The sequence below is a fragment of the Sarcophilus harrisii genome, chromosome 1 (genome assembly GCF_902635505.1).
Source record: "Sarcophilus harrisii chromosome 1, mSarHar1.11, whole genome shotgun sequence".
Lineage (NCBI taxonomy): Eukaryota > Metazoa > Chordata > Mammalia > Dasyuromorphia > Dasyuridae > Sarcophilus > Sarcophilus harrisii.
The window spans coordinates 650,453,719-650,475,699 of NC_045426.1; the positions used below are offsets into that span (position 1 = coordinate 650,453,719).

At 37.4% G+C, this 21,981-nt stretch overlaps 1 protein-coding gene across 2 annotated transcripts in view; it reads right to left on the bottom strand.

Annotated features, from left to right (window-relative positions):
* DNAJB1 (DnaJ heat shock protein family (Hsp40) member B1) overlaps window positions 1-21,981 on the bottom strand; it is a 39,733-nt gene that overhangs the window by 17,560 nt on the left and 192 nt on the right. For both annotated transcript variants that reach the window (XM_031947708.1, XM_031947709.1), the window contains exon 2: window positions 20,730-20,839. The gene's annotated coding sequence lies outside the window, so the exon portion shown is untranslated. The remainder of the gene's footprint in view (window positions 1-20,729; window positions 20,840-21,981) is intronic.

The following is a 21,981-nucleotide window of genomic DNA, read 5'->3' on the forward strand; positions in this document are numbered from 1 at the left end:
AATGCTGTAAAGTTACCCATGTATATATCCTGTAAATTAAAGGCTATTAAATAAAAAAAAAAAAAAAAAAAAAAAAAAAAAAACTCTCCCATTCTAAGGAAAAACTTGGCCATTACTCTGAGGACTGCACCCAATTTTTTGAGGGATCCAAGGTCAATGCCCTCTTTGATCTTTCCTGGAGAAATGTTAATAATAAACAATCTTCCCCAGATATACAGAGAAAGCTGCAGAAGCCACCTTTGGGCCCTCAAATTTATCCCCCTCTGCTGTTAGAAACAGCTCTTGGAGTTTTTAATAATAGGGATCAAACTGCAGCAGAGGAAAAAGAAGGCAAAGACATGGTTTTTAAAGCAAGACATGGAGAATAATCCCTATTTTTGGCTGCTGATATTTCCAGGAACCATAGAGGTTTCAACTAGGAGGGCTGCCTACAGGGGACAAGCTGCATCCCCAATGCCCTGCCTTCCAGCAGGAGTTTGGGGTTTGGTCAAACTCCCCCTCGATCCATCACCATAACCCAACACCCAACAGCCCCGCACTTGGATGTGTCCCATAAGACTATTGGATTTCTTTTTGCTATGGGGACGTCTTTATTTTTGCTCTGGTACTCTGGTTTCACTTGCTCCTCTCCCCATAGAATGGGTATTTCAGGGGAACTTAAGAATTGTTTGGAGACTTTCCTTCTTCCTTGCCTGTTTGGTGACCTGTTATTTAAACACTCATTTCTTATTCCCTCCTATACTGCTCCCTTATTGGGGCATGATTTAATGGTGAAATTGAGGACCCAATTTTCTCTTTTCAGACCTCTTGAAAGTCTTTTTGTGCTATTCTCAAAGCTCTCTCTCCCATATTCCCTCTGAAATCTGGGAGAAAATATATTCCTCTGTTTGGGCCACTCCAGCTTTAGTCAGGATTGAGAAATTTCTTAAGCACAAACTTTTAGCTAAAGAGTTAAGAGATTTGGAGCCACTTAACTGCATTCTTATCTTGATATAGAGTCTTGAAAAGCAGGACTGGGACATCTCACACCAGTTGCCTATTTCTCAAAGGAACTATACTCGGTTTCCCTAGAATGGCTCTTGTGCCTTAGAGAAGCAGCCTCAAAATTTACCCCAAGGCACCAAAGCATTTTAGAAGCCAAAGGGCATCAGTGACTTGCTGGTAGGAGGCTTACTAGATATCGGGCTCTTCTGTTAGATACCCCTGACTTGATTCTCCGGGTGTGCCATACCCTAAATTCTGCCACTTTACTCCCTGACACCATTCAGTCAGGAAACATCACTCATAATTGTTAGGAAGCTTTAGATTCTGTCTACTCCAGCCAACCTGACTTAAGGGACATTCCTCTTGACAATACAGATGGTGAATGGTTTACAGATGGGTGGAGCTTTCTTGAAAACAGGGAAAGAAAGGCAGGATATTCTTTTGACTCTGAATAGCACTCTGGAGGCTAAGCTACTTTCCCTGGGGCTTCTGCCCAGAAAGCCTAACTCATTGCCCTAACCAGAGCTTTGGAACTGGGGAAGGGAATGAGAGTGAACATCTATACTGACTCCAAATATACTTTTCATATTTTGCATGCTCATGGGGCTATATGGAAAGAAAGAGGGCTTTTGACAGCAAAGAATTCTCCTATTAAATATGCAGGAGAATTTCGACAGCCACTATAGGCTGTCCATAGACCCAGAGAGGTTTCAGTCCTATTTTGTAAAGAACACCACAAGGGAGATTCACCTGTGTCCTCTTTTCTCTCACTCTCACTCTTCTATGTAATTTTTTCTCACTCCAAGGATGAGAACTTTGCTCTTAGCATCTTCTCTCCAGCTTTTATTGATGTCATTCTATAGTCCCTGCTAGTAGTTAACTCCTTCTTAGCCTTTCAGCTAGGGAATTCCATGGGCAGCAGGGTCATTCAGGATTGCCGGGTGAGCCATCAGCATTCTCAGGGCAGCCCACAGATGGAACCCGATGCACTATTTGCAAAGGCTCCATTCCCATTCCCAAACATCATCATCTCCACCATGGATGCCACCTCACTTTTAATCTGCTCCTGAGATTTGTTTTCTCCAGGCTCTAAGTGAACTTCTAACTACTCCTTCAACCTAAAATCATGGGATACTCTACATCTCCTGGCCTGAATAGCTGCTATCTTCAGATCTCACACTTCCCCTCCTGGCCTGAACCCCCACTGAACATAGTGACAGCTAGTTCTACGACCCTTCAAACTGTATTCAGCTTGAAGCAATACAGAAGATGAGACCTTCGTCCCGTTGTCCCAAATGAATCTCGGGGGGTACTGCTTGAAGGGGGAAAATGATTGGGAAAATGGGGTTGTAACATGTATTTATCCTGTCTCTGAACTTTGAAATCTGCCCTTCCAAATTCTAGAATGCATGTCTATGTTCAGCTTTCTTCTCTACTACAAATTCTAAAGTTGAATGTTGACATTTACCCTAACGGTCTCATTATTTTTATCATAACCATCTGTTCTTCCTTGATGATTAGTTCCAGAATAGAATCTTCTAGTCTGCTGTTAGATGCTGTACCTTTTGAAGAAAGATTTTAAGGCAAAGCAAGACATAATTAGCTGTTTTGCTTTTGGCAGAGAATAAACTTTAGTAGCTGGGTTAATGAATGCCCCCATCATTGCTATATCTTGAATACTGCCTTTTTCTTCTTTCTCTAGTGAAGTGGTCTCTATGTTGATTCTTCCCCCCAATGCTTTTCACTTAAATGCTCTTCACTTTGCTTCTCTCCTTTGGTTGCTAATTTCCTCATGAAAATATTTTCTTAAAATGCTAGGCTGTTTCTTTCTCTTACGTACTTATTTATTTGGAATACAGTGCTCAATCTGGGGTACCCCAGTGTCAGTGCCCTGATTTAGTGATTCTAAGTCTGATTGAGGTTTCATATTCCTATCAGTCTGTGTATTTGCATAAACCATGAGTCATGGCTCTCATTCTACCAAGTTTCAGTAATACCTATGAAGTCAAATTTGCCTCCTTGAATTAGGATCTTTTATTACTCATGCTTTGCAGCTGTGTGTATACAACTAGGGATTTTATTACTGGTTCATTTCTTAGATTTTCTTTCTTGAAAACTTCTGGGTCTCTGTGATAGAATGAAACAAATCTAGTGTTTTTGGTTCTTTTTGAGATTCCTAAGACTATATGAGTTTGCCTCTGCTTTGGAAATCCCTCTTCTTCCTGGCTGACACCCCTTCTTCTCTCTGCCACTTCTTTTCTGGAATCCTGAATCTTCCTTATGTCAAATCTTACATGCTATCAACTTGAAGTTTCATGTTATATTCAACTGGGTCCTTTTAGTCAATTCCTGATGCCCCTTTGCCTGTGACATCAGAGGCAGGGGTGAAATCAGACCCTATAGTTTCCTGGAGACCCTACTCTTTATAATGTCCTTTACCCCCATACCTTATCACCTAGCAGCATTCATGTATGAAGGATGGAACCCAGGTATTTTTATATTGAACTAGAAGGAAAGGTTTGATGTAATCTGGGTAAACTAATCTAAAAGACAGCCTCAAACAATTCTATGAAATGAATTTAATCATTCAAAATAAGCATGACCAAGAAGATTTGCAACCCCTTCTAATGTTGACAATTTTCTTAAATGCTCAATTTAAAAATTTCATGACCTGGTAGAAGCCTTTCCTCCCTGGTAGGACCTGCTAGAGCTTCTGTTCCGCTGGAATAACCTTTAAGAACTCAGGATCACTTCCAAACAATTAAAAGATCTATGACTTTTAAAGTACAAGAGAACTTTTTTTTCATCTTCAAATTAGGAAGGGAACTTCTTCTTGTTTGACAAACTCACATATGGAAACAGAGAACTGGTTAAGTGATGTGCCAGTGATTCATACGGGTAGTAAAGTAGTAGAGTTTGAATTTGAATCTAGTTTTTCCAACTGTAAACTCACTGTCCATTCTAGAATCACAGAATCCCAGTGGTCATCTACTCCAACTCATGCTGAAAAACAAGCAATCAAATATCAAACAAGTAATCATCCACATTCTCTGCCTGAAAGTCAGTCAGGGGAAACCATCAGCTCACAAAGCTAGTTCTACTTAGGGATACCTCCAGTTATTAGAAATGTTTTCTTAATTTCATGTCTATATTTGCAGCATTTCTATAACTTCTAACTTAGTTGGTCATAGATGCAGCCTAATGCTTTGGTCTATCAAAATCTTTTTGGATCTTGCAGTGTGCTAGTTTTATCTTTCATATTTGTGTCATTTGTAAACTACATAAGCCAAGTCACTGATGAGAATTTAAAACAAACTGTCCATAGCTATGATTTAGCATTACTACTACTAGGAAAAGATAAGGAAAGAAAGGACTTATTTATATGTACCAAAATATTTCCAGTAGTTTTTTCATAACATAATCACACCCCTTTACTGAGAATGGCTAAATACATATTGAAATAATACAAGATGACAATGGAATATTACTGTATTATAAGAAATGATGGAATAACTTCAGAAAAAACAGAAGACCTCTATGAACTTAGGTAGAATGAAATGAGAAAGTACATGAACAATTTATAAGATGATTAAATTAAGGGGAAAAAAACAACAATTTTGAAAGACTTTAGAACTCTCATTGATGCAATGATAAACCATGATTCCAGAGAACTGAAGATGAAACATGCTACTCACCTCTTGCTACTAAGGATACTAAGGAGATAGACTTGAAATGTAGAATAAAACATTTTTTCTTGCCAAGATCTACATTTTTGGACATGACTAATATAGGAATGTTTATTGGATTATGTATATTTGTTTTTTTTTAATTTTCTTTTTACTGCTCATAGTGGGGGGAACTTGGGGGAGGTAATTTATAAAAATGAAAAATAAAAACATTAAAAATGTAAAAAGGGAGGCCAAGAACAGATTTCCTGGGGCACTTCACTGGAGAATTCATTCCTAGCTAACACTGAACCATCAAGAATTATTCTTTGAGGGGCAGCTAGGTGGTGTAGTGGATAGAGTACCAACCCTGAAGTCAGGAGAACCTGAGTTCAAATGTGATCTCAGACACCTAATACCTCCTCTACCTGTGTGATCCTGGGTAAGTCACTTAACCCCAATTGCCTCAGGAAGAAAAACAAAAAGAAATCAAGAATTACTCTTTGAGTCTATTGCAAGTATACTCAACACCATTCTACCAGTTTCACCTAATTTGCGTTTTTCAGTGTCTCAGAATTAGGTTAAAATTAGCTTTGTGGCCTTGGATACATCACTTCCTTTTCTCTTGGCTTCACCTTCCCTAATTGTGAAATGAGGGAACTAGATGTCTAAGGTCCTTTTCCACCTCTGTTTATGATCAGTATATAGGAAAACTTGATGGAAAGACTTACATGAACTAATGCTGAATGAAGTCAGCAGAACCAGGAGAATATTTTAAAACCAAGATTATGTGGTGATGATCAACTATGATAAGACTTCACTCTTCTCAGCAATTCAGTGATTCAAGACAATTCCATCAGATTTCGATTAGAAAGTGCTATCCTCCCTCATCTAGAGAAAGAACTATTAAGACTGAGGATCAAAGAATACTATTTTCACCTTTTCACCTTTTTTTTTTTTTTTATTGTTTTATCTTTTCTTTCTCATGGTTTTTCCTTTTTTTGTCCTGAATTTTTATTTCACAACATGACAAATACATAAATGTGTTTAAAATAACTAAATGTATAACATCATATTGCTTATTGTCTTGAGGAGAAAGGAAGTTGGGGAGGGAGAGAAAAATTTGGAACTCAAAATCTTACAAAAATGAATCTTGAAAACTATATTTACATGTAATTGGAATACATTATTTAGAAGAAAAAAAAGTTAGTTTAAAGGCAATCTAGAAGGGAAAAATCACAGGTAACTACCAGGAGTATGTGGAAAGGAGAGAGACAATTCTACTTTTTTTTGCCTTGGTGAATACATTTGGTAAAACTAAAGTAGGCCAAAATCTTACATTGTTGGCACCTGGATTTCTTACTTCCCTACTTATACCTTTAATGCTCAGATAAGCAAAGAGGGATGGACTTTGGACCAAATCTTAAGCTCACACTTGAGAAGTGTGGTCTCCTCTTTATCTTCTAGAGTCTCTCCCATTACTGAGAAACACCAAAGTGCTGGGACCCTTAGAGCATAGGTTCTGAACTTATTAAGAAGTGAACTCAACTTGGTGATTCTAAACTACTTTTATCACCTACAGGATATGGCTGCTCTGGGAATCTCCACAGCAGAAAGGAATAGGCATCATTATTAGGAATCTTCAGTTGGGAAAATTCCATTGTTATTTCCATGCCAGTTTTCACAGGATTTCAGAACAAGCCAGACTAGAGCTGGGGAAACACCTCTACAGATCCTGACGCAGCAATTCCTTTTTCACTAGCCTTGGCCTGTCCTGTGTTAACTCCACCTTCTCTTCACATAGTTCTGAGAATAGTCTAGCTTACATGCTGAAAAACAGCCAAACTAGGATCTAATTAAATTATGATCTAGAAAAGCTGGAAAAGTCCCATCTTATCCACCCAATGGGTTTGTTTTGAGGTAACATGAAGAACTATATTTTTTCAACTATAGCCCTTTGTAGTTTCCCAAAACTTCAAAAGACCATGTAGGATTGTTATGAACAGTTTCTTTATCTATGCAAACCATAGTATCACTCTACATTTTAGTCAACTAGTGGTCTATTAGTGATGGTTACCTTCCAGCAATGAGGCTTTCTGAACTGGAGGTCCGCTGTTCTTCAATCACAGATTGAAAGTTTATCACCAGACTATGACTTAAAAGTCTTTTTTGAATGATGGGCCCTTTTAGAAATTATACAACATTGGCAATCTCCACCACAGGATCAATGAAGAGTACTTTAGTGAGGAATAGCAAAAATGTAACATTATTAGAAGTAGAAACATATACCTGGTGAAAAATCACATATGATGCTGCTTATCTTCCTACTTCTTTAAATTAGCTTTTGTTGTTATCTTTACAGCATCTCTGAGAATATCTTCCTACTTCTTTAAATTAGCTTTTGTTTTTTGTTATCCTTACAGCATCTCTTATGTATATTCCTTTTCACTCCACTCGCATAGCCATCACCCTAGTTCAGGACCTCATTACATCTTGTCTGCACTATTGCAATAAGTTTCTAATTGATCTAACAGCTTCAAGCTTCTACTCAGTTGGAAAAGTGATTTTTGTAAAGTGTACGTTTGACCATTCTATTTTCCTGCTTAATAAACTCCAGTGGCTTCCTACATCGACATTTAATGTACTTCCTTTCCTATCTTTCCAGCCTTATTACTATACACTTAGTCATAATGGACTATTACCATTCCTCATCAGCTTCTGTCTCCATGTCTTTGCACTGATAGTCTCTCCATATTCTTTCTTCTTCAGCTTGTTAGTATCTTTGGCTTCCTCAGGCTCAACTCAACTATACCTTCTTTAGGTCTTATCTCCTCTAGTTGCAGGATTTATCCAGTTACCTTTTTTGTATGCTGTATCTTATATAAACCTGTTTATGAACATATCTATATTAGAATTTAAGATATCTGAGGACAGAGATTATTTTTGTCTTTTCTTTGTATCTCTGGCAAAGAGTAAATTTTCAATAAATACTTGTTGACTGAATAATTACCACATTTATAACTCTATAACAAATTGAATTGACTGAATGATTACTAGGTTTATAAACCTATAACAAATTGAAAGTAGCAAGGGAGAGAACTACAAGAGTCAGACATTCTGCTAACACAGTTAGAAAAAAAGCTGATAAGAAGGCAAAAAATATGTTAAAATGGAGACACTTCAATATTTCAAAGATCTGCAAATTACCATGGCTTCTACCTTGACAAATATAGACTAAGACCTCTCAATAACTTTTTTTTTATGCTGAGGCAATTGGGGTTAAGTGATTTGCCCAGGGTCACACAGCCAGGAAGTGTTAAGTATCTGAGGTCAAATTTGAACTCAGGTCCTTCTGACTTCAAGGCTGGTACTGTATCCATTACACCAACTAGCTGCCCTTCTATATCTTTTTTTTTTTTTTAAAGTTTCTCATTATGTAACTTATTAAATAATCCTTGAGAATAGCTGTGACTAAAAATCACTGAGCAAAAAGCCTGATGATTGGCTGTTTTGAATTTAGGAGGTCTTGTTATCAGACAAATTATATAGTCCATTGACCAGGACCAGAAAAAACAGGCTTTTAAACTTTAAAAAGCATCATGGTTTGGGACCATAAAATGAATGTATCAGCAAAAAATTCTACACATTTAAATAAGGGCTTTTTTTTTTTTTTTTTTGGTTTTCTATCAGTAAAGTGTGATAATTTATGTTTATAACCAGATCTTGAGTCATTGAGAAGAGGTTAAATTATGTTTGGTATATTTGCTTTACAAAAGCGAAGAATAAGGGGGGCAACTAGATGCTGCAGTGGATAGAGCACCAGCCCCCAAATCAGGAAGACCTGCATTTAAATCTAGCCTCAGACATTTACTAGCTTTGTGTCCCTGGGCAAGTCACTTAACTCCAACTACCTCATCAAAAAATCAACCAATCAAAAAAAAAAAAAAAAAAAAAACCCAGAGGCAAAGAGTGTGTGATATGTTCTTCAAAGATTTTCAACCAAAATGGTTAAAAATAAAAAGATTTCATTGTATAACAAGTTATTTTAAATTTAATTTTTAAAGATGTCTTCTTGACAAGTCATTGTAGCATGGAAATGACCCTGGACTGTTTTTCTTTTTAAAATTTTATTTAAAACCAAATAAAATGGGGCATCTAGATAGTGCAGTGTATAGAACATCAGCCCTGAAGTCAGGAGGGTCTGAGTTCAAATCTACCTTCAGACCCTTAATATTTCCTGGTTGTGTGACCCTGGGCAAGTCACTTAACCCCAATTGCCTCAGCAAAAACAAACAAACAAACAAAAAACACCCAAATAAAATGAGCATTTCCATCTACAATGTAGAACAGAAATGGGAATCTCTTATTAGGAGATACAGCTTGTTTTTCAAAATAAGTTCAAGATATAACTTTTAAAATCTATCCTGCTTGATGGTGATTCCTTCAATTCTTTTCTATTTTTGTTTAAGAATTCTGTTGTTAATCCCTTCTCCCCTTTTATTCTGTCCTCTCCCTTAAACCAAAAAAAAAACCAAACCTTTTTGGTAAATAAGCATAGTCAATCAAAACAAATGTCCACATTGGTCAGTGTAAAAAGGTGTCTCATTCTGCATCTGAAGTCTGTCATTCCTCTGTGAAGAAGTGGGTAGCATGTTTCATTACTGGTCCTTTGGTATTGTTATAACTCTGAATTCTCGAAGGCTCTGCTATTGACATTCAGACATTGTGGTCAGTCCAATAGGGTTGTGCTCTCTGCAGTAGAGTTGGAGTGCTTACTAGTTTGGTTCAAGAAAGGACCTCTGTCCTTTCAATATCAATATCTCTGTCAGATCCTATCCAGTCTGAATGATTATTATTATAGACCTGGGAAAAGTGTTCTTGCCAAGACTTAGTCTAGCTAAACTTGGAATCAGGTTAGCTACCAAGGGATGATTTTTTGGTTCCAGAAACTTACAAGAACAATTTGTTCTGGTATAGAGAATAGTCACATCAAGAAAATATGTTTTGGAGAAAATATTGCCCTCAGGCTTGGAATGTGTTTGTTTAAGAAAACTAAGTTTTATAACTTTTATAGCCATATAAAGAGGTCTTCTCAATCTTCTTAGGTTGTTCCAAGAAAAAATGTATCAAAACTGCCCTACAGTGACTGATAACAAAGCTTTAACATTTAGAAAGCTTCTCAAGACACCTGGGGGCTGCTAAATCCCACTGCTGCTTTCAGTGTAATGATGACTTTATGGCCTGAGCTTCCTGTGTGCAAGGTTTCAAACTACAACTCCCAGTATTTCTGTACCTACTATTTCATCACTTGCCCATCATCACAGGACTTTAAGATTGGTAGAAATGGTATGGTGTTGTTTTTTGAATCTTGTGTAAATTGGATTTAGATGAGGCATTGCTGCACAAAGTCATCAGGCTTTATTTATGCTCTCTTCCAGTGGTAGGACAGAGTCAAGAATCAAGTTGCAAAAGATAATCTTGGTGTTTTCTACATCTAACCAAACTCTAGGCACTCCACAGCACCTGCTTCACTTGCCTTCATGGCCATTGGAACAAACTGTTATTTGTTCATTCTGGAAGCCTTCACATTACTGTAGGGTTTGAGACTCCTTGGTTACTCTCAACCTCATTTAGCCTGTCTGCTGAAATGATTTATTGAGATGCTGGGCATGCTACAGTTTCTTAGAGCCATAGGTAAGAGTTAATTAGATCAGGTGAACACCAAATTGGCCCTGTAAAGGATTTGGCAGCCCTCATTTCAGACATACTAGTTTTCCCTGACCACATCCTCCACTCAGAGGTTGGTCAGAGAAGTTCATTAGTATAGTAAATGCATTTCATGATGACATACTTGCCCAGGTTTCTGGACAATGGACAATGCTCTTCCACTTTCCCAGTCACCAATGGAGTGAAACAAGGCTGTGTGCTTGCTCTCATGTTTTTTAGCATGATATTTTGATGTCTTCAATGAGGACAAATATAACATCAAGGTCAGCTATCACATTGATGGTAAATTCTTCAACTTGAAAAGATTATAAGCCAAAACTAAGGTGGAGGGAGTGTTGGTGCATGATTTTTTGTTGGCAGATGTTGTGTACTCAATGTAGCCTCCAAAACAGAGATGCAACAAAGTATGGATTGATTCTCTGTTGTTTGTGCTAATTTTGGCCTAAAATCAACATCAAGAAAACACACGTGTTCCATCAGCTCACGCCACAGCATCTCTATGTGGAATTATCAGTTACAGTAAATGGAGAAGTCTGAATGCTGTGGATTCAGTTCACTTACCTTGGCAATATACGTTCCAGGGATGAATACATGATAATGAGGTTGACACAATCATTGGCAGAGCTAGCTCATTGTTTGGAAGGCTGAAGGAAAGTATGGGAGAGGAGAGGTATTAGATTGACTACCAAACTGAAGGTCTACAGAGCTGTTTGTGCTGACCTCATTGTTGTGTGTCGGGAAACCTGGACGGTATATCAACACTATGCCAAGAAACTGAATGGCTTCTTTTTAAATTGTCTTAGGAAGATTCTGAAGATCACCTGGCAGGATGAGATACCAGACACTGAGGTCCTTTCTTGAATTAAACTGGTAAGCACTCCAACTCTACTGCAGAGAGCACAACCCTGTTGGACTGATCACAATGTCTGAATATCAAGAATACACTTGCCAAAAAAGTATTTTATGGAGAACTCACACAGGATAAGGGTTCACAGAATGCTCAGAAAAAGTGATAGATAGAAGGACTTTCAAGATTTCTTTTAAGAACTCTAGAGTTGATTGTATGACATGGGAGACAATGGCATGTCTGCCCATGGTATGCCCTCATCAGAGAAGGTGCTGTTGTGCACTATGAGCAAAGCAGAATTGAATTAGTTCAGAATGTAAGATGTGCAAAGTTTGAGAGTCCACCCCAAATGTTCATAAGAATTACTTGTGATCAACCTGTAGCAGAGCATTCTGATCAGCAATAATCAGACATACTAACCTGACTCTAATATAGAAATGTCATTGTGTTCATCTTTGAGAACAAAAGACAACCAATAACTAACTACAATTTATAATGCATATATTGTATCTAGTGTATGTATATATCTTTTTATAAATACCCCATCCCCATATATTTTATATATGTGTGTGTCTGTATATACATATGAACATATAATCATATATTTTACATCTTTAATACTCATGGAGACTTACCTTCCTCTGAAAGACAATGTGCCCTTGACCCTCCTTTTAAACAGGGCTTCTTAAACTTTTTTCACTCTTGACCCCCTTTTTTACCAGAGAAATTTTTGCGTGATTCTGGGTATTTAAAATAAATATGCAAATCAAACATTTACTGATAAATCATAATTTTGTGACTTCCATATTCAGTTATGAGAATCCATATGGAGTTGAGTGTGTCCTGCTTTGCAAGACCCTACATTTCTGATTAAAATTGAGCTGATTTGTACAGAACCTCACCAAGAGCCCTCATTTGGGCACCAAATGTAAAGTCTGGACTAGCTTTCTGGAGGGCCTCAGGATCAGCCCGAGTCCTTGGTCTTAGTGGAGGAGTGAAGGAGGCAGGAGAGCCACCATGAGGCTGGTCATACATAGATAGAAAGTCTATCTTCCGGTCCTTTTTATCTCTTATATATTATATTATTATCATTACAGCATACTGATTATGTGTGAATTTAGAGAACCATTACATCACCATACTAAGTATTTGAACTAGAGAATCATCATCTCATCAATTCCACTAAGTTAACACTTTGTTTCAAGTATACTTCTCCTGTGTTCCAGCCGGCTACAATTGAAACCCACAGTTTAAGAAGCTTCGCTTTACTGTCCTGGAAGTTAACTACTTCCAAAATTTCTCTCTGCTGTCATTCCTTGGTAACTTCTCTATCTGCAGCTCCATCAAGGCTAACTCTATCCAAATATATCACCCAATCCAGATTTGGGTGGCAATTATCTTATCAACACCAAGTCATTCTCCCTCCTTTTCCCCAAGTACAACAGTACTTGTTTTCACAGAATCCCCTTCCACCTCTAATCCTGCCCTTTTACTGGGGTATTTCAAAATGCACATCAATTTCCCTCAAATACTCTAGCTTCACAATTCTTCTATCTCAATTACCAAGATTTACAGTGGCACTCTTAATTCATAGTCAATCCCTTCAGCTAGCCATTAACCACACAATTTCCACTTCTATGAACAGAAATTCTTTCATTCACACAGAGCTACCTTATGCCTCACACCTTGGTTTTGTTCTCACCTCATTCCCTCTCAGTACTCTCTCACAAGCTATTATCCTTACTCTGGCTCCACTTTGTTCTCTTACCTAGGACCTGCACCAGCTCAGTACTGCACTTTCAGTTTTCTCTTTTTAAGCTTCCCATAGCACCACTCTTTTCCCACTCTCTCAATTATTGATAATTACCATTGTTTGCTGGGAGAAGAGCTTCCTCTTCCCCCATCATCATTCAGTGGAATCTACTCCAAAAATTAAAAGATCTCCATCGCCAAATCTGATACCATTTTCTTCTCCTTTGTCTTTCCTGATTTCTTGACAACACTTTTACCTCTCTTGGTTTTTTTAATTCTATTATCTCTTAGTTATTCTGTGTGACCTGCTCCTTTTTATTTACTTTAAATAAATCATCATTTATTTCATACTCACTAACTGTGGTTCATCAGTCAAAGCTCTGTCTTGGGCCCTATTGGTATTTTTTTTTTTTTTTTTTTTAACATATTTCCCTTCTTGGGTGACTTTATAGTTCAATGACTATTTTTGTGTATAGATATATAGATCTCACTCATCTATAAACAACAACAGTATTTATATAGCATTTTCTTATTTGATTCACATTAACAAGTGGCAAATGCATAGTGTATGAGATAGGATTTAAACTCAGGTTGTCCTAACTCCAAGCCTAGCAGTTCATCTTTAGCAACTTTGAAAGTCAATGCTTGTATGTTTAGCCATAGTCTCCCTTTTGACCTCCTATCCCACATTACCAACAGCCTACTGGGCATTTGGAGATGTAGGTATCTCCAACATCCAACAGAATTCATCACCTTTTTCCTCAAACCAGCCCCTCTTCTGAATTTCTCTATTTCTGTTGAAGGTGCTACCTACCATCTTTCCTGCCATTTAAGTTCACAATCTTGGAATCAGTTTTCTTCAACTCATTACTCTTCCTCATTCCACTTATTCATCATTTCTATCTCCATGACATCTTTTCATCTTTTTCCTTTTCTCTACTAATATGTCACTACTGTGGTTTAGTTCATCCTCATCTCTAGCCAGGATTGTTATAATGGCTTCCTCAATGCTGGCTGCCTTTTGTAATCTTATGTTCCACACAGCTGCCAAACTGATGTTCCTAAAGCACAGGTCTGCCTATGCCACTTTTCTGCTCCACAAGCATTATTGGATTTCCATTGCTTTTAGGAAAAAAGTGAACTTCTGAGTTCAGCATTTAAGGTCCTTCACAAACTGGCTTAACTGTCTTTTTCTAGCCTGAAAACTCATTCCTCTCCCTTTAGGCAGAATGGCTTACTTACTGTTCTCAGGGCCTTTGAGCTTCTTTCTCCTGACAGAGGAGGGAGTCTCTCCCTGTTTACTTTCACCCCTGGGAATTCTTTGTTCCAGGGACTCAGCTTCAGAGTTGCTTTCTTCTGTGTAATTATTTTGCATATATCCCACATGTACTTATCTTTGAATACCATTCCTCCTAGTAAATTACAAATTACTTGGAGACAGAGATTTTTCTCATTGTTGTATTTGCATGCTTAGCACTTATACAGTGTCTGGTTAAGTGCTTATTAAATGATTATGGCTTGACAGAGAGGAACTACCTGAGGCCAAAGAGAGCAGAGGAATTTCCTAGGAGCTGTAGAAAAGCAGCAGTTTAAGCTGTGGATGGAAAGCAGCTAAGAAGAAATGCAGGCTCCATAGGAACACTATATTACCTGTGATTTTATTGCTAAGGAGTGAACAAACCTTATCAATGCAGATCAGCAGCTGCTGCACACTGGAATAGTCTTCGAGTCTCCAGGGGATCTTTAAGAGGCTGGGTAATTGTCTAAGGTCACAGTGACTAAATGTGCAGAAATACAACTTGAGTTTTGGTTATCACCACTCCAAGACCAGCCCAACAACTTGCCCTGTCATGTTTTCTACTATCATTTTACTTCAGTGCTATACTTTATATTTTCTTTAAAGAGTTTTGACCTTTATCGAATCCTAAAATCACCCCTTGATTTAGGGATTAGCAAATAATGAACACTTCTATGGAATTTAAGATTTGAAGGTTGTCACAATCATTAGTGAAAAATCCAGGCGGATACAATAAAACTGATGACATTGTTTCTATGACCTTACAGATTTAGCCCAATACCAAACTGCCAAGGGGCTTCTTTATAGAGCAAGACAAAATCAGAACAAAATCCATCTCTCAAAGGATGATCTCCAGATCTGTACAGTGATAGGTGGTGTTAAGACTGGACTATAGTCTCAACTCTCACACCAAGTCTTCTAGATATCTTGAAATGGATATCTTGCAGTCATATCAAGCTCAGCATGTATAAAATATCCCCCTCCTTTTTTTCTTAAACTTCCCTATTAATATTTTAGGCACTACCATTTTTTCTTAGTCACTCAGGCTCAAAACCTTGGGACCTCCTCAGCTCCTCACTTACTCTGTGTCCAGTCGGTTGTCAAAAACTCTTTCATATGTGTCCCTTTATTTCTTCTCACAGAGTCACTCTTTGGATTCTCAGCACCTCATAAAATCAAAATTGCCATAGCCTTCCAATTGGTTGCTCAGCCTAAGTCTTTCTTTACTCTAATCCATGTCCTACACAGTTGCCAAAATGACCTTCCTAAAGTCTGACCTTGTTATTCTCCTCATCTGATATATTCTACTGGCTCTTCATTACTTCTAGGATCAAATATAAAGTCTTCTGTGTAACATTTAAAGTACTTCATAATCTAGTTCCTTACTATATTTCCACTCTTCTGAATTTTATTTCCCCTTACACCTAAGTACTGACTTCCTTTCTCTATCTCCTATCTCTGAATCTTTGCATTTGCTGTTGTTCCCCTTGCTCAGTTCTTTAGAATCTCTTGCTTCCAATGAGTCAGCTCAAGCATCATCTTTTGCAGGAAGTTCACATTCTGCTATTGCCTTCTCCTCTATGGCTATATATTTTTTAATGTAGCTAGTTATTTTCATGTTGCTTCTTCCACAGAATGTGAGTTTCTTGAGGGTGATGATTGTTTTGCCTTTCTTTGTATCAAACAATTAGCATAATGCCTGGCATAAACTATAACCCTAAATAATTGCTTTTTGACTGACTACAAAATATCTATAATATCAAGTGAAACAATGAAGAAAGTAGGACTAAACTGCTCTCTCCAAAGTGACTAACAATCTCTTTATTGCCAAATCTTATGGTCAATCCTCATTCTCTTTGACCTCTCGGTTGATTGACTTCAATACTCTCTCTTTTCCTTGATATTCTCTCTTCTCTCTAGGTTTGCATGAGATCCTTCTTACCTGTTTCTCTGCTTACCCATCTGACTGATCCTTCTCAGTTTCCTATATTGAATTTTTATCCATAACATTCTCACTAATTATGGGTGTTGCACAGGATTCTGTTCTTTCTCTATTTCATTTAGTGAACCCATCATCGCCTATGGATTTATTTATCATATCTGTTGATTCTCAAATCTACTTATCCAGCCCTAATTTACCTCTATTATGACCTTTAATTTTGCATCTTTAACTTTCTTTTGGACATCTTAACTGGACAACTCAAACGCAACATCTACAAAACAGAACTCTTTGTTTTTCCCTCCAGGGGTCCTCAAATTTTTTAAATAGGGGGCCAGTTCACTGTCCCTCAGACTGTTGGAGGGCCGGACTATAGTAAAAACAAAAACTTTGTTTTGTGGGCCTTTAAATAAAGAAACTTCATAGCCCTGGGTGAGGGGGATAAACGTCCTCAGCTGCCGCATCTGGCACGCAGGCCATAGTTTGAGGACCCCTGCCTTCTAAACCATTGCCCTTTCCTAATTTTTCTACTATTGTTTAGGATACCATCATCCTTCCAGTCATCCAGCTCACAATGTAGGTATCAACCTCAGCACCTTACTCTCTCACCTCTCATATCAATTTATTTAAAAAGCCTGTTTGCAATATTGTGCCTTCCTAACACCTTCCCTTTTGCTCTTCTGACATTGACCCTACATCAGCATAATTTCAATAGTCTTCTGGTTGGTCTTCTGCCTCAAATCTCTCTCAGTCCATCCTCCATTCTTCTGCCAAAGTTATCTTCCAAAAGTGCAAGTCTGTCTAAATCACTTCTTTAGCCACTTCCAGTGGCTCCCTATCATCTCCAAGATCAAATAAATAAAAAATTCTCTCTGGAGTTCTCAGTCCTTCATAACCTTCTCCTTTATTCCCCAGTTCCATTCTTATTATATCTTACACCTCCCCCATACCCTTTGATCCTAGTATTTCCTGATGTTGGGCATTTTAGTGGGTATCCTCCCATGTCTGGGATTCTCTCCCTTTTCATCTCTGCCACCTGGTTTCCTTCAAATTTCAGCTAAAATCATATTTTCTACAGTCTTTTCCAATATCTCTCACTTCTAGGACCTCCCTTTTATTGAGCTGCAATTTATCCTGTATTTAGCTTATTTGGACATAGTTGTTTGCATATTGTATTTTCCCCATTAGTCTGTGAGCTCCTTGAAAGCAGTGGACTGTCTTTTGCCTATGTATCCCTAGTAGTTAGCACAGTAGTAAGTGCTTAACATATGTTTGTGGCCTGCCAACAGACCTTAAATTATATAAAGCACTAACAATAAAAAACTATTTGGTACTGGCTAAAAAAAGTAGAAAAATACATCAGGAGAAGATTAGATAAGAAAGAGTCAGAAACAAACCACAAATGAACTCAAAAATCTGATGTTTAATAAATCCAAATTATCTGGAGGATTTCTATTTAACATGAATTAATAAGAAAACTGGAAGAAACTTTAAAAAATTTGTTTTAGGCTAATATATTATTTCGTATTTCACAATAAATTAAAAATGGGTCTCTATGACCTGTGGACATAAAGACCACAGCATAAAAAGAATAGAGGACCACCATATTGGAAACTTTTCACAGTATAGATTAATGTGTGAAGTCTAATGAGGTATAGAGACAACCATAAAAAGATAAAATAGATCATTTTAATTACAGAAAATTGAAAAGAATTTCTAAACAAACAATATGAATACAACTGGAATAAAAGTGATTGATTGGGGGAAAAGCTTTATATTAAATATCCCTGACAAAGATCTGATACCCAAGACATAGAGTCATCTTTAAAAGTCTTGTTGTACAACAAGATTATACAGTGCTCAATTCTGATGGATGTGGTTCTCTTCAACAATGAGATGATTCAGACCAGTTCCAATGATCTTGTGATGAAGAAAGCCATCTACACCCAGAGAGAGGACTGTGGGAACTGTGTGTGGTTCACAACATAGTATTTTCACTCTTTTTATTGTTTGCTTGCATTTGACTTCCTTTCTCAATTTTTTTTCTTGCTTGATTTGATTTTTCTTGTGCAGCAATACAATTGTATAAATATATATGCATATGCTGGATTTGACATATTTCTACCATGTTTAACATATATTGGACTACTTGCCATCTAGGGGAGGGAGGAGAAAATTGGAACACAAGGTTTTTCAAGGGTTAATGTTGAATGAATGCACGTTATTCCATGCATATGTTTTGAAATATAAAAACCTTTTAATAAAAAAAACTAAAAATAAACAAAAAGTCTTGTAGCTTAGCTTAAAACTGCACTAAGATTTTTGGGACTCCCTGTATATGCAACTAAAATATTCAAAATAAAAATATTTCCAATAGATAAATGATCAAAAGATACTACCAAATTGTTCTAAAAAGAATTGTAAACCATTAATAGCTCGTTCCCATATAAAATAATGTTTCAAGTCACTAAAAAGAGAAATGCAAATTGAAACAACTGAGATTTTATCTCACATTCAGCAAATTAGAAAAGATAGGAAAAGTCAATGTAGAAAGGGTTGTGGAAAGATGGCACACTATAATGCACTGGAGCATATAATAGGTTTAGCCACTCTGAAAAGCAATTTTGAAATATGCAAAGAAAGTTATAAAAATGTTATTTGATTATTTATATACATAAGCATATATATATATATATGTATGTATAAAACTTATGCATCAGGCACTGTGCTAAGTGCTCTACAATTATATTTCATCTGATCCTCACAACCACCACAGGAAGTAGTTGTTATTATCCCTATTTGGCAGAAGAAGAAACTGAGGCAAATAGGGTTAAGTGACTTGCCAAAGGTCACATAGCTAATAAGTATCAGAGACTGGATTTGAATTCAAGTATGGATCATCCCAGCATTCTATTCACTTCCCCTTTTAACCCTGCCAGCTCTGCCTCCTCCTCCAATTCCTTTACACATTGACCAGAGAGATCAATGACAAAAAGAAAGGTTCCTTCTATACCAAAATATTTGTAATATTTTTTGGAGTGGCAATAAAGGAAACAGCCATCTGTTGACTGGAGAAGAGCTTAACAAACTGTGATTTTGAAATGTAATGGAATATTATGAAAAATGATAAATGAATACAAAGAATCACAGAAAGAAAGACTAGTGAATTGATACAAAGTAAGCCAAAACAGAAAAAATAATACACATAATGATTATTACAATACAAATGGAAACAAAACAACTGAAACAAAACACTGGGAAATTATAATGACCAAATGCAGCTCCAAGAAAGAGATGTGGGAAAACACCTCAGCCTTTCTTTTCAAAGATATGGGGCTCTGGGCCTGGAATACTACACATAATATCAGTCTTCTCAATATCGTAGCTTTGCTGAACTGTTTTTCCCCTTATTTAAAATTTTTTTGCTTTCTGAACACAGGGGGGAGGGATTTGTTAAGAAAAGTAGGTGAAACAAAAATGAAATCTATGTCAATAAAATTTAAAAAACATCAATATTAGATTGTTTTCTTCAAGACACATTTGTGATGTAAATAATACATTGTTATTGCTGTTCTGTGGATAAGGAAAATGAAGCTCAGAGACAAATGACTTGCCAAAAAAAGTTAAGTAGTTAGGGATACAGTCAGGTTTCTTGACTCCAAATCCTGTGCTCTTTTCACTCTAACATCAAATAACTAACTTAATATTATCTCTTTATTCCAGATTCAAATTTTCACTGAAATTCTGTACCACTGTCTCATCCTAGCCTGCAGGTGAGTCATGCTGGGTTCTCAGAGCCTCTATTAAGTGAACACAAACTCTAACAGGTCCTACCAAGCTGGAAAGCTTTTCCCTGTTGGATGACTATCATATAGATGGCCTACCTAAGATCAGAAATGCTGGACATCTGGTAATTAAAAAAAAAATTTTTTTAGACATGCCAACTTATTAATCTTTATGAAAGATACAAGAGAAAACTGAGGTTTAGAAAAATTAAATCATATTGCTTCTGGTCATTCTTAATTTTAGTGCTTTCTACTTAACAAGGACAGGGACTGGACCAATGATTTCACCATATAGGTAATTCTTGGAAGAGAAAACTCCCTCTCTCTATGTAGGGTCAGCATCTTCTCAACTAATTGTCTTATTGCCTAGCAGATTCATTTAAGTGACTTGCTGAGTGTCCCATATCCTGTAAGTGTCACAGGTAAACCCTGAACTCAGTTCATTTAGGCTCCAAGGCCAATTTTCTACCCACACACTACACTGCTATCTCTTTCTACTGCTATCTCTTTCTAGAGCTCTATTAACAGTTTTTTGGGACTAGGACCAGAAAACTTATTCTTTCCCTCTGGAAAATAAGCAAAAAGATGATAAATTGGTATAAGACATATGACTTCCCGATAAAAATATACTAAAAGGTAATGGAAAATCATGTTTTTCAGAAGACTAGACCAGGATGACTCACTGACATAGAATGTGCCTGAAGCCCTGTTTCTCTGTAAGTCAGGAGGTTACCTTTGCTGATTTCTGTGTCTGCCCATGCCTTCAATCCAGGTCGAAGTTGCTTGCAAGTTAGATTCAACTACCAGAAGCTGAGTAGTTCAATGCTGATAAGTGGCTGGATACTGTCATTGGAGGAAAGAATGATGAAAAAGGTGAAAAAATGTGATCTTCTAAACATTCTACAGGTCTGCTCCCACCTAGTTAAACTTAGGAGGAAACATATGCCATTCTCAGCTTTCTAAGACCCAAACCATGTCATATAGTTGATGAATCTGAGCTAGAAGGGACGTTAGAGACCCATCCATAGGAGGCTTCACCAAAGTCACACATAATAAATGAGGTGAGATTTAAACCCAAGTCTTGTGGCTCCAGTTGTAGTTCTCTTTGCTCTGGATTTTGCCAGATCCCTGCTAAAAGGGGGGGCTCCCTTCTCTTTAGGAGTTGGCCATTTCCTATTGATCTTTGGGAATTGAAAGAGAACCCAGTGCACAATGAGTTCCTAGGATATCACGTTCGAGATCATATCTGGCCTTTTGATGCCTTGCACTCTGCTTTCTCCTTTTTGATCCTGCTATCTTTCATGTCTTAGAACTGCTACAGAGAGGCTTGCTGGAATGTTTTCCAGTTGGAGCTGATTCTTACTATTATGGACCAAGGTAGGATGACTGTCCAGATAAGAAAGGCTCTAGGCTTCATCCAATTCCATGCAACAATCATCATTTCAGTAAATTTCCTCATCTGTAAATTTGGCCCTGTAATTTAGATAGTCCAATATATTCCTGGCTAAGCCTTAGGGGACTCCCAATTAAATACTAGTAAGCAGGCAGATGAATATATTTTAAAAATATGCATAGATAGATACCCATACATGTACACCATTCCCATAACAGAGGAGTAGCTAGGTGGCTCAGTGATAGAATACCGAGTCTGGAGTCAGGAAGAGTCATGCTCCTGAATTCAAATCCAACTTCAGACACTCACTAGCTGTATGATCCCGTTCAAGTCATTTAACCCTGTTTGCCTCAGTTTCCTTATCTGTAAAACGAGCTGGAGAAGTAAAGGTACACCCTTCCAGCATCTTTGCCAAGAAAACTTCAATTTGGGTCACAGAAGGGTGGGACACGACTGAACAACAAATTATAACTGTGTATATGATTACCTGCAGGAGTTAGGGGCCATGCAGTTCCTCCCCCTCCCCCCCTAAAGCCCGTAGAGATGGGGAGGCCTCTAGGGCCCCTTCCCCTGCGGCCCAGGGGGCACTACG